Below are 18,865 nucleotides of genomic sequence, written 5' to 3'. Positions count from 1 at the left end.
TAGTATGTTCTGCATATAGATTAAACAAGTAGGGTGATAAAATACACCCCTGTCTCACACCCTTTCCTATGGGGAACCAATCAGTTTCTCCATATTATGTCCTTACAGTAACCTCTTGTCCAGGGTACAGGTTGCGTATCAGGACAATCAGATGCTGTGGCAGCCCCATATCTTTTAAAGCATTCCATAGTTTCTCATGATCTACACAAAGCATTAGACACATTAATACATTTATTTATTTAAATAATATGTTTTTATTAAGTTTTTATTATTTTTATGTGGATAGGCAATTATGGGGAAGGAACTGAGTGGTAGAGAAAGATATAGGAACATAGGACACTGCCTTTATATTGAGTCAAACCACTGGTCCATCTAGCTCAGTATTGTCTACACTGACTGGCAGAGGCTCTCCAGGATTTTAGACAGGATTCTCCCTTAGCCCTACCTGGAGATGCCGGGGATTGAGCCTGGGATCATCTGCATGCAAGGCAGATGCTCTGCCACTAAGCTACGGCCCTTCTCCACCATAGCACTGTAGTAGAGTACATGTTTTGCATACAGAAGAGCCCATGTTGAACCCCTGCCCCCTCCAACTAGAAGTATCAGATAGTGGGTGATAGGAAAGAGATTTGCCTGAGATTTTGGCACTGTCAATTAGAGTAACCTTTTTTGCATCACAGGCCCCTTTGAGAATCTAATGAAAGCCATGGACCAACATAAATAAATAGATGCAATTTATTTGATTGCACTGTTTTTGTTTTTTGCACACCTAGTTCACAGACTCCCTGAAGCCCAATCATGAACCCCAGGTTAAGAACCCCTGGAGTAGAGAAATAGTAGGCTAGGCAGGCCAACGGTCTGACTCAGTATAAAGCACCTTCATATGAAGCAAAGCAGTGGCATTTTGCATCCATGCAGATGCTTTTACATGCATGTGCACTAGAGTCAAAATGCATGTGCACTAGAGTCAAAAAGCATGTGCCTCCCACTAGTCCTAGAAGATTACTAAATCCTGAAGAACTCAAGTGCACACATATCAGCACTGACAATATTTTTAAATAACATATTTCCAAAAGGCAAGTATAAGGGCACTGTTTCAGCACAGACAAGAGATAATGAAAAACAGAGGGCAGTCCTGATTAATAGGGAAAGATGGAACATTTATGTATTCGAGGGAGGGGGGAATGTTAGTGCCTCATACTTTCTAAAAAAAAGGAAAATCCAATTATATGGAAACTTTAACCTTTGCTAATCTGAAGCTCATGCAAGTGTTCTTCACAACACCATTGAATCCACTGAGAGATAAAATTGAATTTATGCCTTACCATAAAGTTGTTCAAGATGCCTGAGGCAGTTAATCATCAATTCAGCATCTCAAAACATCAGTAAAATGAATAAACATAATTTAAAATACAGTCCAAACAACATTTCCACTATAAACAGAGAGCTGGCATTTAAATAGCAATAATCACAGCCTATGGAAAGTTACAAAACGTTTTCTGAATGGTTTTGTAAATTAAAAAAGAGTTTTTTATTTCTTGTGGGAGGTCTTCAGGGTTATATTCTGCCAGTCTTCCTTGGATGGTTTCTTTCAAAGTATAGGGCCACAAAAAAACAAGCTCTGCTATCCCCCACCCCAACTGAATATTCAACAAGAGCCCTTACCACTGGATAATTTTAGATGTACTGACTGATGCAGATCTCCAAAGCACAGTTATTTCCCATATGACTCCACCCATCCCCAAGGATAGGCAGAGAAGCCCTGCTAAAAGTATCCCTGGTGTGGGATTTTGGAAAACCGTTCCATCTACCTGTAGAGACAGATGAGAGATTTGTATGGAAAATAATCATTCTTTGTGTTTCACCATCCATCTGTATGCTTAGGAATGGCCACAGCTCAGTGGTAGCACATCTGCTTTGCATGGAGAAAGTCCCAGGTTCAATCCCCGGTATCTCCAGGTAGAGCTGGGAGGGACTCCTTGTCTGAAATCTTGGAGAGCCGCTTTCAGTTAGTGTAGACAATACCGAGCTAAATGGAGTCATGGCCTGACTCAGTGTTATGTAGATTCCTAGAATCCAGTAGTAGGGATTCTTTCCGGTATTCTGGCCAATATCTGGTACTTCAGGATAAAACCCCCACATATATTCCAGGCCTGCTGAGGTTGGCCATTGCCCCAAATGATTGCTCATGCTCTGCACCCAACACTGCTAGGTGTGAAGTGCTGCCCTAGCCAGCTGCCTACCTATGCCTAAAGGCAGGATCAGCCATTAGGCAAAGTTTAGCTACTTGCAAAAAATAAAACAAAACAAAAAAGACAAGTATGAACAAGAACCGGAAGCAACAGGTCCGTTCTCAGCAAAAATCTTGCCATTAATAGCCACAGCAACTTAGTCAACATTAATTGCATTTCATGCATTGGCTGCTTTGAGGCTCTTGGAGCCATCTGGAGGCCCACAGGATACTACTGAGGTATTCTATATGGACTGACTGACATTCTTTGCCTCAGCTATTGCAACACAAACTATTCAGTGACTCAAACATTCACAGTCCATGAACCAATCACATCAGAAGTCAACGTGGGAGAATCTTTTCTCCAAGTCCTGAACTGTCAGTTCAAGATGAGCAACAATGGGGCAATTGCTTTATGACCATCTCGGCAAGAGGGACCCCACAGATTAGATAGAAGATCCAAACTGGAGAGATAAAAACATTCACATTGTCAGATGAATGCATCATTACTGGATTTATAAACATTCCTGGAGAGAGCTCAAGGCAGGGAGAGGTAGAAGCAAACAGCATTCTGAACATTCTTAAATAGTTTTGCTCTGTTCCATCAGGTTCTCCCCTCACCCTCCCTCCTTTGCAAATGCCCACTTTGAAGAGTTTTAAACCTATGTGTTGGATTTTCTGCTGGCTTTTGTATTTTGGGAGACCAGGGATGGAAAACCTGCATCCCTTCAAATATTGCTGAACTGCAACTTCCATCATCCCTGATTGTTGGCCATGCTGGCTGGGGATGATGGGAGTTAGAATCCAACAACATATGGAGGGCCACAGGTTCCCCATCTCTGACAAATTAATGTCTACTTTCCATATTCATTTTACAAGATTCAAAGGCACACACCTGAAGGCTTAAAGCAGGGGCAGCCAATATGGTGCCTTCCAGATGTGGTTGGACTTCAGTCCCAGCCAGCAAGGCCAATGCTCATCACAATTATCACTTTTATCTTTATTTGAAGACATAAATAGAGATATTAAAGCCAAAGAGCTTCTGATCTTTTTATTGACTGTGGCAAGACTTTCACTTGCACAACACTGAAAAGCAATGAAAGATTTGAATGTTTCTATTTGATTTAGAAACATAAGGAATATCGCAGTATCGGAAAAGATTACGCATAATATAAGAATCGAAACATCTGCAGATATTCTATGTAGTATGGTAGAACTTTATTTTAAATATTAATAATAATTAGCAACAATGCTTTCCTGCAGTTTTGATGGATATACTGAAATTTTCATTTGCTTTTTGTATTTAACAGGGTCTATATTTGTGTTTGTAATTCTTTATCCTTGGGCTATATATTTTGTGTTGGTTAAGGTTGGTTCAGCAGATCAGTTATATTGTTATACTGATTGCTTATTTTCTTGTATTAAATAAAATGTAATAAAAATATTTTTTTAAAAAAGGATGATAGGAGCTGTAGGACATCATCATCTGGAGGGCACCACCTTGACTACCCTGATGTCTTAAGTAGTTTCTAAAATGCAACATGGGAATACAGCACTTGTGCTTATTTCCCCGTAGAAGACACCACTTCTGCAGTCATTTCCCCTCACTTGTTCTCCCCTCCCCCCATTTGAGGAAGTTTCTAAAAAATGTTGATAATCTGTACAATTTCATGCAATCGCTAACATTTCAAAAGCTCAATGGAATTTTTTTCTTGAAAAAGCTCAATGATGAACATAACAACTGCAGGAGCAGTTTTGGTAGTCCCCCAAGTTGGCAAGGCTCATTTAACACAGACACAAAATTGAGCCTTCAGTGTCATTGGCCCAGTTCTCTGGAATGCTCTGCCAACAGAGTTTAAGCAGGCATCTTCTGTTTTAACTTTTAAGCGCCTGGGAAAATCTTCCTGTTCCACCAGGCTTATGCAGGCAATTAAGAAGATGCTTTTTTCACAACAGTTGATATTTGTTTTCATTGTATTTATAATGTTTTTATTCTATGATTGGTTGGGGTTTTTTAATGTGTTGTAAACCACTTTATTGTTTTTAACAAAATAGTGGTATACAAACAGTTTTATAAATAAATAATTTTTTCATTTTGTTTTTTAGAAGATCCCAAAGGAAAAGGGCATGACAACTTTAAATTTAGAAAAAAGAAAGTACTAGGCGTTTCATTTTTTAAAAAAAATGCCATATTTCATATTTCCCATCAAAATTGGCAGAGAAAACATTCCCTTTTAGTTATACAACAGAGACAAAATTGCTTTCCCCCCCCCCAAAAAAAAGAAACATCAAGCTCAAGACCCATCAGTATCATGAAAGATCCAGGTTTGGAGACATTGATTTCACTGATAGCACACATCTTCATTAATTAATTGTTAGTTGTTGCATTAATAACTCACCTTTCATCCAAGAAGCTCAAGGTGGCATACATAGTCCTCCCCCCTCCTTATTTTATCCTCACAACAACCCTATGAGGTAGGTTAGGCTGAGAGTTGGCAACTGGCCCAAGGTCACCTAATGGGTGAATCTAAAGACCCAAATACCTACATACAACTTCTGTAGCCCAATAAATCCTAAAATCCATCAGAATAGCTGAACAGCAACCAGCCATTCAGTATGAAAGTGAACCCGATTCACTTTGGGTTAACTCACACTAGAGAGCTCTGATGGCCACCACACACAATTCTTCTTGAGTTCATTGAGATAAATATGTAACCTTTGCAGAGTGCAGGAGTGCCAGTCCTGCATATTGTCTTATAGACCTCTGCCATCAATTCAACCCAGATAAAGTATAGGTAAATATTTTGATAGCATTCATGAGCTTCAGAACAACAAGGATGCCCAGCTGAGATGCCACAAGCTCTTATGCTTCTCCTGATAGCATGGCAAGCACATAATAGGAGGTAAAAACAAGCCCAAAGGAAGGCATAAAGAATGGTGAGCTGGAGAAAAGCCCAACTACTTTTAGAAGGGTAGCTTGAAATTACACAAGTGTGAAATACAGAAAAGTGATGTCATTTGGTGACTTTAAATTCAGGCCATAGAAATGGGAGTACCCAAACTGATCATTCAGACCAGCTTTAAAAACTCACATGGTATTTGCTGGAGGTGCATATAATTAAATGTGTACATATGTATCCTTTTGTCTAGAAGTAAATTCATAGTGGAAATACCGTATTTCAATGCTTCCGCAAGGGTAAAGAGATTTCTAAATTTTACTCTTTTTAACAAGCTGTATAGCTTTCATCTGTCAATGCCAGGAAGTGACAGTCAAATAGAGACAGAATAATTATATCCAAGTCAGATTGGACCAGTAAGTATTCAAAGTGATTGGCTGAATTCACCTCAATAAGAAAAATACAAAATAAACCCAACAAACATAAACTATGGTTGGCCTCATAAAATGACAATATATTATAAGTTACACTAAGGATTAAAATGAATCACATAAACATGCAAAAAGTCTTGGGTTCAATCCCCAGCATTTCCAGCTAGGACTGGGAATGTCTCCTATCTGAAATCTTGGAGAACCTTGCTGCTGGTCAATGTAGACGATACTGAGCTGAGATGGTCCAAGGGTCTGATTCAGCTTAAGGCAGCTTTCCATGTTCCCAACCCTAACAGTATTTTCTCTTTTGGCTTAGCTACATAAAATTGAATAAAAGCTCTTTGGTTTAGCTTTTGGGAAACAACCAGCATTTACAAGCACCTGCCCCGTGTTACTTTCTAACTATACTAAAAGCTGCTTATTAAAATGCGAAGCAAGTTCAGCATACACAAACTCTGCAGCTGATCGCTTCGGGAAGACTTTGGCTACCATCAATCAGCAGCTGAAAAGAACTTTCAAAGAAAAATTGGTTAAACCTTTTCGTTTTGAAGAGAGAAATTCAGGGACAAAAATGCTTTTCACTTTTCATTCTGATCACTAAAACTTACTAGAGTTCCACAGTAGTTCACTTATTTGTCACAGGTGCTTTCTGCTAGGCTTTACCAGTAGCATAAATCTAACCATAATTACAGGTTTGACCTCCTTACGTATTGCACCAATATACCTTTTGAAACAATTTATGAATAAATACTTGCCCAAAGACAAGAGCAGCGCAAAAGAAACCCTTCCAGTTTAACAGCTTTCCAATTCAGGTTACTACAAGCCCAACAGTACATCTGCCCAAGAATTATGAAAATTACTAAGTTGTGCCATCTCAGAGTGAATCTTGTTACTCGATTAGTGTCCCAAGCCACTTCCCCATGCTGACTGCCAAGTTCCACTATAACATGTAGCTCTTCTTCTTCCACGAAAACTCCACATCTTTAGAACTTATGCAGATTAGGTAATATGTAGCCTGGTCCCAAGACATCATTGTCTTTAATTATGTGTCCTTGCCACATCCTTCTGAAGGCAAGTGGCAGCAAATGGGCTTGGGAACACAGGAAGCTGCCTTATATTGAGTTAGACCGTGGGCCCATCTAATGCAGTATTTTCAATACTGATTGGCAGCAGCTCTCTAGGGTTTCACACAGGGGACATTCGCAGCCTTACCTGGAGATGCCAGGGATTGAGCATGGGACCTTCTGCATGCAAAGTAGATGCTCTGTCACTGAGCTACGGCTCTTCCCCAGACTTCAGTGCTTAGGGGCTATATTTGTGGGTTGCAGCATTGTGTGATCCATGCAGAGTAATCACAAGTAGTTGGGTTCTGGACATTATCCACTGACAATAACCATAATCAGGAACTCTGTAAGCAGTAGCTAGTGGAGGGAACTGCTTAGTTCCTATCCCTTGATGCCCAGGGCAGCCACCAATTTATCCATGTTACTAAACATTGAATTCCTGCAATGAACAGGAGGTTGGACTTGATGACCTTATTGGCCCCTTCCAACTCAACTATTCTATGAAAGAAGAGAATTCTGAATAGGTAGGAGGTGAAATGCCTGTTAAGATTATCTTTGAGATCCCCTCAGCTACCGTTTTGAGAAGGCTACAAGCGGCATATTTGACAAAAACTAGGGAGCCAGAGATTGGAGCTTATAGATTTCATTAACGGGACCGTCTACCTTTCCCCTCCATAATTCAAGCACTGATGAGAAACATGACACAGTCAGTGCAAAAAAGTCAGTTCATATTTGGGGGTGGGGAGATGGGGGCGCTCCACCCAGATGGGGAGAGAGGGGGGTAGAGAGAGAGAGCATGCTTTGCAGACAGAAGGTCTCAGATTCAATCCATAGACTCTCTAGTTAAAAGGATAAGGTAGCAGATAATGTGAACACACTCTGTTGAAGAGCTGCTACCAGTCAAAGAGGCAATAGTGGCCTAGACGGGCAAATAGCCTGACCTGGTATAAGGAGGCTTCCAGATGGGGACCATTTTTGGATTGTTAAAATTATTGTTAAAAAGCGTTTCTGTGTGTACAATTGGTACACAACCATCCCTACACTCTGTTCTTTTAGTCTTAAGTATTTCATAGGTATTCCAGCATTTCCCATCCACGCCAGCAGGGAGTCCTTGAAGGAATATTTCTCCTTGGTCACTAATCCTCTATCCTCACTTTACCTATTCCCATTCTGGGCATGCATGCAGATATTTCTGTACTTGTGTATGTGCAACCTTTAAAAACAGAAGCGCACAGGAGCAAATTCTACTAGTCCCTAGTTATCCTGTTTCACTATGAGCAAGATGGAGGCTTGTGCTTTTGTGCAGACTGCAAAACTCACGAGTCTGACATTTAGCTACACTGAATTTCTGACACAAAGGTCTTGCACAAGACCTCTGTATTTATTTATTTTAAAGTCCAAATGTACTTACTATGCTTACAGTCTCTAAAGTAATCCCCACATTTGTTGATATCTTGAGAGAATTGCTCCTCCAATCTGGGTTGTTGAAATTCAAATATGCCTTCAGCATGTAGCCATCAGCCCATCCTCTTGTTTGGGCTGCTGGAAACAAAATGGCTATGTTGTGCTCAGGCGAGGAGCAAATGGAGGCAGGGGAGTGGCAATAGGGTCCAACCATCAAAACTTGACCACAAATGGGACAAACTGCATGCTAAGGAGCCTCTGTGACTGCAGATGTATAACAGTTTATTTTTACTTAACAAATTTTCTGCAGTAAGAAGAAATCCAGATTAAATGAAAAAAGTGCAGGCTGGCATTTTGATAGTTATGTGGACAGTGCCAATGGAGGCTAGTGCACTCTGGGAGTGGAAGGCAGGGAGGCCACCAGTAGGGTGAGCAAATGGCTGGTGGAGCTACAGCCAAAAAGAGGCAGAGCCAACTAATCCTAGTTGTACACCCATCCTCCTCCCTTCTGAGTTCTACAAGAGTAACAGAGGGACTAAGGAAGAAGACTCAGTGCCACCTCCTGAAGCAGCTGTAAGAAAGGAGGTAGGCAGTTGGGGGCTGGCTGGGGGCAGACTGAGCTTGGTGGGGCAGTGCCCTACTTGCCCACCTGAACAGTACAGCACTAATTTTACAATAAACCATCTAGAAGCACCCCAAGGCAGCTTTCTGTGTTCCTATATACTCACTGAAGAGGCACTGGAATAGAATGGTAGACAGCTCTATGAACTCCTCCACTGCACTGCACTGAGATAGCACGCAGTGAGAACCAGGCCTGATCAGACGCTGGCCGAGTTTGCATGATTCTGCCCCATCTTTTCTCTTTCCTTTAAAAGGGAAGAAATCAGGTGAATTCAGTCTTTGCATAATCAGGTGCTTGTGTACAGTGCGTAGTTCATAACTGCTATTTATATGGCAGAGGGGAGGGGCTTGCACCACTTCACCACCATGCTTCCTCACAGCTATTTTCCAGGTGAATGAATTAAGCACTTTGGTGGCGAGATCTGAAAAATAGGAGAAAGTTGAGAAGTGCCCCACCACCAATAACTGAAAATGTTTGAGAAATACTGGCTTCGCACACACCTTGCTAATTTATTTATTTATATTAGTATGTTGATAACTGGTTTTCAGCAACCCATAGATCTACAAAGTTTATAAAATTACTTTATCAATTAATAAAATGCAGTTACAAAACAATAAAAACGTAAGTAGAGTCCTGCTGGATCAGACCAAAGGCCCATCTCGTCCAGCATTCTATTTCCACTCTGGCCAACTAGATACATATGGGAAACCCAGAAGCAGAACATGAATGCAACAACATGCTCCTTTTCATGTTCCCCAGCAACTGGTATTCAGAAGAATGCTGCCTCCACTATTGGAGGCAATGTATAGTCATCATGACTATTAGCCATTGATAGTTTCATCCTCCATGAATTTGTCTAATCTCCTTTTTAACATTTCCATCACTACATTTTATGGTAGCAAATTCTATATGTACCATGTAAAGCACATAGTTTGGTCTGTTCTGAATTTTCCCACTATTCAGCTTTTCTATTCACTATTCAGGATGTCTCTGAGTCCAGTGTTATGAAAGAATGATAAAAATATCTCCCTTTCCACTTTCTCCAGACCTTTCTTGCTTTTTCCCCCCTAAGCTAAAAATCCCCAAACACTGAAGCCTCTCTTCATAAGACAGACTGAAAACAAACATGATAGCAAAACTACTTCATCATAAAAAAAATTAAAGATACTAGAAAGCAACAGGAGACAGATCAATCCAATCCAAAGGCCAGGTGAAATAAGTGGTCCAATGACAGGCCAGTAACATGGGGGTCACACAAACCTCCTGCAGGAAGGTCTGGGCCCCACTATGAAAGTGGCCCTGTGCCATGCAATCACATGGCCAAATTCTTCCTCTTGTACTTTTAAAACCAAACTCTAAATATGCTACTTTAAACAGCTCTCCTGACCACCCTGGTAAAACAAGACAAGAGGGTTTTGCTTGTTTAAATTAACCCCGGAGCCAAATACAGAAATTTGATGCCTAACCCAATTTAATGAGAATCAGCCGAGCATGCTGGCAATGAGTAGGAGGACAACAAAGATCCTGCATAATGCGGGTCCAGCCCTTCTGACACAATGAAATAACAGCTGCTTACAATGTCAAGGCCATTCTGCAGAAAAAAGGAAACTGGCAAGAGGCGATAACAGGGACCAAAAAACAGGTAGATGCAGCACTCCAGCATTATGGGGGAAAAAAACAACATTGTCCTTCTCCAGATAAGATCTTCCATGCTTCCCAGCAACTTGCTTTTCCTCTACATCCCCCCTCCCCACTTTCCATCTCGCACTTGCAGCTCTACAAGAACAAAATTCACACAGAGTGAGTAAACCGGGGGTGGGGGGAAGAAGTTGTCCTCCTTTGTGTGGGCTTCTCTAGACTTTGTCCCAGCTTATAGGGAGCAACAGGTATTAGCAGCCTGTAGTTGACGTGAATACCTCATTCACTAGGGAGTTCTAAGATAAGTAATCTACTTTTACATTTCTTTCTTTTTTTTGTATATGGACTGAATACATGGAGTATAGGTATTTGGGAGGGGGGTTCCATTTTTTGTTTGCGGTATCACAAGTTCTCCTACCCAAATTCTAAACCTAGCAACTAAAAAAAGGGTTAGGCGAACAAGTGACAGGTGTGGTGTCCCCTGAAAAACCTCTAGAAAGGGAGAAGGAATGATTTTGGAGGCAAGAGCTGTAAAAGGCTTTTCAAGTTGTCATGCATCAGCATGGACTTCAGCCCAAAGTGCCTGGCCAAGTGGACAACCAAGTTAAGCAGAAGGCTAAAAATTAAAGCGTGACCTCACCTCTGTCATCATGAACACCCATGGAAATCTTTTACAGCACCCCAACTCACCCTCCATCTGCCATAAGGAACAAGGAACATAGGAAGCTGCCTTACACGATTGCTTATTTATATATTATTTATTTAATTAATTTATATACCACCCTCCCTCCCAGAAGGACCCCAGAGCGGGGGGGGGGAACACTAAAAGCAATTTAAAATCTATTTAAAAAACAACTTTTAAAACATCTTAAAAAGCAATTCCACCACAGATGCAGACTGGGATAAGGTCTCTACTTAAAAGGTTTGTTGAAAGAAGAACGTCCAAAGGGTAGGTGCCACAACACCTAAAGGTCCGCTTCCTATGTTGTGAGGAACAGACCTCCTCATAAGATGATATCTGCAGAGGCCCTCACCTGCAGAGCACAGAGATCAACTGGGTACATAAGGAGTAAGACAATCTTTTAGGTATCCTGATCCCAAGCTGCATAGGACTTTGTACACCAAAACCAGAACCTTAAACTTGGTGAGGTAGCTAATGTGCAGCCAGTGCAATTATTTCAACAGCAGGGTAGCATGCTGGCAATACCCCATCCTAGTGAGCAGTTGCGCTGCCGCATTTTGCACCAGCTTCAATTTCTAGACCAACCTCAAGGGCAGCCCCACATAGAGCGCATTACAGTAATCCAGCCTGGAGGTTACCAGTGCATGGACAACAGTGGTCAGGCTATCCCGATCCAAAAACAGCCACAGCTGTTTTACCAACCAAAGCTGGTAAAAGGCACTCCTAGCCACTGAGATCATCTGGGCCTCTAGGCAACAAAAATGGATCCAGGAGCCCCCCCACACTGCAAACCTGCTCTGTCAGAGGGAATATGACCCCATCCAAAGCAAGCAATTGACCAACTATCCGAACTCAGGAACCACCAACCTCCATCACCTCTGTCTTGCTAGGATTCAGACTCAGTTTATTGGCCCTCATCCAGCCCACCACCAAGTCCGGGCACTGGTTCAGGGCTTGCCTAGCCTCTCCCAATTCAGATGTTACAGAGAAACAGTGCTGGGTATAACCAACATACGACACCTCACCCAAATCTCCTAATGATCACTCCCAAGGGCTTCATATAGATGTTAAACAGCATTGGGGACAAGACAGTATCTTGCAGCACCCCACAACACAACTGCCAGGGGGCCAAAAGACAATAACCCAATGCTATCCCCTGAAAACAACCCTGCAGATAGGATCGGAACCAGTGTAAAGCAGTGCAATACCTATCTCACCAAGTCAGCTCAGAAGGATACCATGGTTAATAGTATCAAAAGCCACTGAGAGATCAAGTAAGAATAACAGGGTCGCACTCCCCTGTCCTTCTCCCAATAAATAAAATAAAGGTTGAACCATCAGGGTGCCCAAGGCTGATTCAGTCCCATAACCAGGCCTGAACCCAGATTGGAATGGGTCTGGATAATCTGTTTCATCCAAGAGTACTTGTATATGCTGCACCACAACCCTCTCAATCTCCTTCTCTAAAAAGGGAGTATTTGCAACTGGGTGATACTTGTCACAAACCAGTGGGTCCAGGGTGGGCTTTTTCAGGAGTGGTTGGATTACCGCCTCTTTCAGGGTGGCTGGGACGTCTCCCCCTTGCAAAGACGCATTGACCACATCCTGAATCCACTCAGTCATACTTTCTTGCCAAGCCTTAATAAGCCAAGAAGGACAAGGGTCAAGAGGACACATTGCTGGCCTCATTGTCACAAGCACATTGTCCATGTCATCAGGCTGTATCAAGTGAAACTGATTCCAAGAAGTTGGAGGTTACCAGTGCATGGACAAGAGTGCTCAGGCTATCTCGGGCCAGAAATGGCCACAGCTATCTTACCAGCCGAAGCTGGTAAAAGGCACTCCTAGCCACTGAGATCACCTGGGCCTCTAGCAACAAAGATGGATCCAGGAGCACCCCCAGACTACGAACCTGCTCTGTCAGAGTTGCTGTAGATGGGGCATGAAGACTGCTACACAGGCAAGCAACTTTACCCTCTAAGTTTCTTGCAAACAATTCACAGTGGGCTTTCAAAAGTCTAAAACTTTCCTGGAGTTGATGTTAACAGATCCCTGACAATATGAAAAATCTCCACTGGACAACTACTTGAGGATGTGATGGAGGCAGAAAAGTGGGCCTTCTTCACCACCACACAGTAGGCATGGTTATGATGTTTTACTCGTGCCAGATCAGCCTCACAGCACAACTTTTGCCGCTTGCACTCTAGCCGCCATCCAGCCTGTTTTCATTGCATATATGATTGATTGATTGATTTATAACCTGCCCTTCCTCCCAGCAGGAGCCCAGGGCAGCAAACAAAAAACACTCTAAAAGATCTTAAAAAACAGACTTTAAAATATATTAAAACAAAACATCTTTAAAAACATATTAAAATATTTTTTAAATCTTCAAAAAACACTCACAGTGATCAACTGGGTATATGCAGGGTAAGATTATCTTTCAAGTATCCTGGTCCCAAGCTGTATAGGGCTTTGTACATCAAAACCAGAACCTTGAACTTAGCCCAGTAGCTAAAACTGATGGCTTGACTAACACCAGCAACCCAGGTATGGAATGCTTTGCCCCAGGAGATCCAGTTGGCATCCTCTTTGATGAATTTCTGGCACCTTTTAAAGTAATATTTACTCCAGGAAGCATTTACCAAAAACAATTACATGGCTAAGTTGTTTTAGCATTTTGTCTGCCACTGTCTTTATCTACACCTATTTCTAGCACAACCTTTGGAAATGCCATGGTTGGATCAACCGAGCTTTACCTGATGGATGTCAGACCTACTGGAAAGCACTGCAAGGAGTAATAGCAATTAATTCTTTTTTTGCCCTATCCTTAATGAGGAACTGTAACACCGGAAAGCCAAAACAAACAAAAAGGAGAGCTTAATTTGCTGATGGGCACAGCAGGCATGCATAAATGCATATAATATTAATTTTTCTATGGTGAAGTATTTTGCAAGTCAGAATTGTACCTTGTGCGTGCAAAGCAGCAGCAGGCGTGTCCATGGCTGAAATCCTACACAACAGGAGATGCCTTATCACTAGTTGCAGAATAATGCAACACCTGGAGGTGACAGAACAGCTGGAACATGGTTAACCCCAAAATGCGGAAGACAACCCAACAACTGACATAGCATCTTCAGAACCAGGCTGACTGCTTCTGCTATTTTTCTGGTACTGTCATCAGAGAAACCGGTGGGGCTTTAGCCTAGAAGGCTCACTATAGGAATAGCAGATGAAAGGAAGGTGGGGATTCTTAAAAGAACTTCTGCAAAGAACGTGCGGGGCAGGGGTTCAGTGTCCTCAGGCATTAAAAGAAATAAGTTACTTATTTGCCTCCCAGTGTAAAGGCATAGAGATCATAGGAAGAAGGCAGGAGACAGATTAATATGAGACTGGCATGCCTTAAGGTTCCTAAAAGAAGAGCCCCAGGAATTCAAAAAACTCTGCTACCATCTGGGTCTTAAAACAGGGCAGGATGAGCATGCAGACTCCGTACAAGCAGTAAGCAATACTGGATCAGACCAAAGGGCTGCTTAGTCCAGCATCCTGCGACCACCAGATGCTGATGAGGAGCCCTCCAACAGGGCACGAAGGCAACAGCCCTTCTCCCACCGTCTCCCAACAACTGGCATTCAGAGGCATGCCGCTTCTGATCCTGGAGATAGCTTACAGCCATCTTGAAGAAAGGCAAAAAACAGGGCTGGAGAGATCCAGAGGAATGTTCATCTTAACTAACTATTGCCTGCATGTCCTCAAAAGGCCAACCTTAGGCTTAGTTCATACATGAAATCAGTAGCATGAGAGTCACCTGAAAACATTGCCACATTGTCAAAGATCTGACCATTTTCACCACATGATCAAACACTAGAGGGGGAAAGGGTGTGGGTGGGTGTGGTGCATAGGAGGATACAATTAAAAGACCCCAAGGATTACCTGGGGTAATTTGCACAAACACATTGACACACGGCTGCTTTTTCAAATGGTCCCTGTGCCCTGGTTGCCTGCATGAATCAAGCCTTAGTCTAATGTCTGTGAGACCCCCTAACCTCAGTCACTATTTCTAGTCTTATAACTGTAAGCATATACATGTTGATTCAGTCACCAAGCATATCCATACATCAGATTCAGCAATTAACTAGGCCCAACAGTACTAAACTATGCTTAGCAGATAAGCTTCGGATCTTCCATGCTAAGAGATTACAAACCCTATCATTTTACCAGAATAAAGAGGAATACAAGAGCAAAGAGGCAGAGGAAGAAAGGTTTATAAATTAGATAATGAAATCCCCCACCCATCCGAGAGTACATGAGTTAACGCAGGAAGACAGACCCTCTTTGGTTCAGAGAATACACCAACACTGTAGTTTTGCACTAGTACCAACAGCTTGCCTCTGATCCCTCAGTTAGTGCTGGCTTAGCAGGTTTCCAGAGATGGAAATAAGCCCAAACTTATTAGAAATATTTCAAAACAGTAACACTACAAAGAGAGAGAATCCAGCCACATGCCAAATATGGACCTAACACTTATGTCATCATCAAGGTTTTTGATATCCTGAGTGAAAGAAAAGAAAAGAAATCCCAGCTCAAGAAAACGAAAACCCTGTATTTAAAACAATTGTTACTTTGAACAATTTCATAGCCAGGTTTTTACAGATTTTGGACATTTTTGTGAGGAACTGTGGTAGGATGAGAGTTACAGATAAGCAATCAGCATTGATAAAATATAGGAAAAGGAACATGGTTGGAGTGTGATGGTAACACTGATATAGCTATATTTGCAGAGCACAGGGTTCCACACTCTGGACCAGCCTTTCCCAACCAGCGTGCCTCCAGATGTTTCCTGACCATTGGCAATGCTGGCTCTGATGGGAGTTGTGGTCCAACAACATCTGGAGGCACACTGGTTGGGAAAGGCTGCTCTGGACAAAGGCTGCCTGCACATTTCTGTAGCCTTTGAAGCTTAACATCCAAAACTGAAATTCTCAGAAATCTGCAGATAATATTCTGCATCAAGTGTCACAAAACTGCAGAAGAAATGCCACCTTTACAGCCATGCTTTTTTGTTGTAGATTTCTTTTTATTATTTATATTCTTTTTATTATTTATATTTATTAAGTAGGTTTCTTTTTATTGAACCAATTTCTATATTTCTAAATTTCAGCCAGTGACTGTGGAAACCAGGGCCAGTTCTAAAGGGCAGCCAGGTGGGGCACTGGCCCGAGGGCCCCTGGAGCTACAGGGGCCCCTGAGGGGCCCCTCCACTCCCCTTCCGCGATCCACAGCAAGAGCCACGGCTCACAGGACAGGAGGATCTTCCGAGCCGCCAGCCATCCCCCCGCTTCACCTACCCTTCTCTCTGCTGTTTTCTGCAGTGCACGCAGGGTTGCCATCAATCAAGATGGCGGCCAAGGTTTCCGTAAGGGGCTGAAGCCTCTGCCACCATCTTGGTTGATGGCAGCAATGTGCACAAATAATGCCATGTTACCATGATGTAGACAGGTACTCTACTCACAAGAAATGCCTTTCTATGAACACTGTGACCTAGGCACTTGCTGGAAGTACACAAGCACCTCACTGTGTCTGATATGACAACAGTCCAAGAAGACAAATAACTGAATAAGACCAAAACAAAGGTCTCTTGCAAGTGTAGTCCTTATATGGGAAACACCAGCAGCACTCATACAAAATAGTGTATTGGTATTGCTAGATGCACTAGAATAAAAGAGCATGAAATAACTTGGGAGCTAACGGAAATAGCTTCCCACACAGCACCATTCGAAACTGCTGAAATGCAGTTAACTTCCACTGACCTGGTGCCTTTTGTGAAAGAAGCTGCTCTCCCCTTGCAGAGTTTCAGCAATTGGTTAAGAGTCAGCACTTTATATCAGTTACACAGAAGTATTTTGCGTTAAGGAGGGAAAATTACTTAGGCCCACTACAGCTCCCTAAAGCATTAAACTCAAATCCCCCATGCCGCCTTACACTTAAAGCTCAAACCCCTTTGTCAAGTATCCTCAGGTCATATTTCTACTATATCAGAATGAGACAAAGAGCAACCACCAGTTTCCCTGTGGAAACAACTTGACTCTCTACCAAAATTGCACATTGTGCAATCATTTGGAAAATGACAGCTGCAAGTTAATACAGTATCTTCAAGTATATCATTATTGTTATTATAAAGAGCTGCAAGGGTGGCAGCAATCAGCAATGAAGCATATATAATTTCAGTAAAAAGCCCATAGGAACTCTTTACACCAGGGATAGGGAACCTATGACCTTCCAGATCCCCACACACACACACACACACACACAACCGGAAAAGCTTTATCAGAATAAAAAATGGCAAACAATACCAATGTTGGGCTACCATTCCCATCATCCTTGACCATTGCCCATGCTGGCTGAGGATGATTGGAGATGGAGTCCAACAACAATGGGAGGTACAGCAGGTTCTCCAACCCTGCTGTACCTCATGGGTGGGGAAACTGTGGCCCTTCAGATATTATTAGACTATAACTCCCATTATTCCACCCTTCAACCCGAGTATCTCCCATATCAACATGCCCAAACATTAAAGATCCTGAGAGGCTCTGCACTTTGCAACCCTACCATCAGACATATGGTGGCTTGCCATGCTGGGCAGGGCCTTTTCAACACTGGTGCCAAAACTGGAGCTTCCTTTAAGAAGATCCATCTTACTCCATCTTTATTAATCTATAGGAATTAGGTGAAGATGGCTCCCTGTAAGATCGCCTTTTGGGCTTAACTGAATATGACATCACTAACTGATTGTTGTTACTGCTCTAATTCTGTTGTCTATTTTTGGTTGCTCTAATGTTTATTGGATTTTAGCAATTATGCTTTAATTGTTTACTGAAATAATCAGTATTTTGATGGCTGCCTCATGGATCCATGAAAGGAGGGGAAAATAAAGATTTAACAGGCAACTGTAAATAAAAAGGCTGTCATAACTGAAAGGTGGTGTTACGCCTTTGCACAGGGATAACCAACGTGGTGCCCTCCACATGTTGTTGGGCTCCCATTCCAATCAACCCCAGCCAGCATGGCCAATGGTCAGAAATCAAGGAAAATGGAGTCCAACAACATTATGGCAACACTAAATCAACTATCCCTATCTTAGCACTTGGAAGGAATACATCAGGGGCAGGAAACCTTTTCAGCCAGAGGGCCGTATTCCCTTCTGGGCAACCTTCGTAGGGCCACTTGCCAGTGGTGTGCAGGGCCAGAGGCAAAAGTGGGCAAAGCATAGAATGTGATTACCTTTGTACAGTAGCACCTCCCCCATTCTCCATCCAGACAAGCAGGAAACTTATCCAGTTATCCGAGTTCAAGCACACATGCCAGCCAGTCAAATGCACTTAAGGCGGGAACAAAGAAAGGCCAGTGAGAGGCATGGCCTGGGGAGAGGGGATGCGGCTGGGGAGAAGTGTCACCTGGGAAGAGTCCTGAGGGCCAGACAGAAAGGCCTGGAGCAGCACATTAAGCTCCCGAGGTTCCCCACCCTGCCAAACATAGAGCAAAGCCTTCCCTTAGAATTGTTTTTAAAAAAACTTGTTACAAACAAGAAGCAGTTTTTTTCCTCCGCATAGGCAGAAAGCTGAAAGCAGAGACTGCCATCTAGTGTCTCTACAGCAGAATAGCCTGGCTCCATAATAAGATCGGCAAGGTATTTACATAATTGGAGCAACTAGAAAAATTGGGCATGAATGCCAAGTTGGGGCTTGTCAGAAAGGCAAGTACAACTGGAACAACAACATTCTGACTGACAAGTGATCATCCCTACAAATCTTGACCTGAAATAGTAAGTGTGAATTATAGCCATTAGTAAATTTTGTTTAGTTGCCACAGATAAGACCTGTGCAAACACTAAAGCTCTGTA

The 18,865-nt window shown here is 42.5% G+C and overlaps 1 protein-coding gene across 7 annotated transcripts in view; it reads right to left on the bottom strand.

The window, feature by feature from the left end:
- The window catches only part of PHACTR4 (phosphatase and actin regulator 4), a 118,308-nt gene that overhangs the window by 64,157 nt on the left and 35,286 nt on the right, over nt 1-18,865 (bottom strand). Inside the window, exon 2 of one of the 7 annotated variants that reach the window (XM_061596288.1) lies at nt 1,326-1,373. The exons of the other annotated variants lie outside the window; for them this stretch is intronic. The gene's annotated coding sequence lies outside the window, so the exon portion shown is untranslated. The remainder of the gene's footprint in view (nt 1-1,325; nt 1,374-18,865) is intronic. 7 annotated transcript variants of the gene reach the window in all.

This window comes from Rhineura floridana, chromosome 15, assembly GCF_030035675.1.
Source record: "Rhineura floridana isolate rRhiFlo1 chromosome 15, rRhiFlo1.hap2, whole genome shotgun sequence".
Lineage (NCBI taxonomy): Eukaryota > Metazoa > Chordata > Lepidosauria > Squamata > Rhineuridae > Rhineura > Rhineura floridana.
Note: the sequence above shows the minus strand (reverse complement) of the source record. Positions and strands in the feature narration are given on the sequence as shown.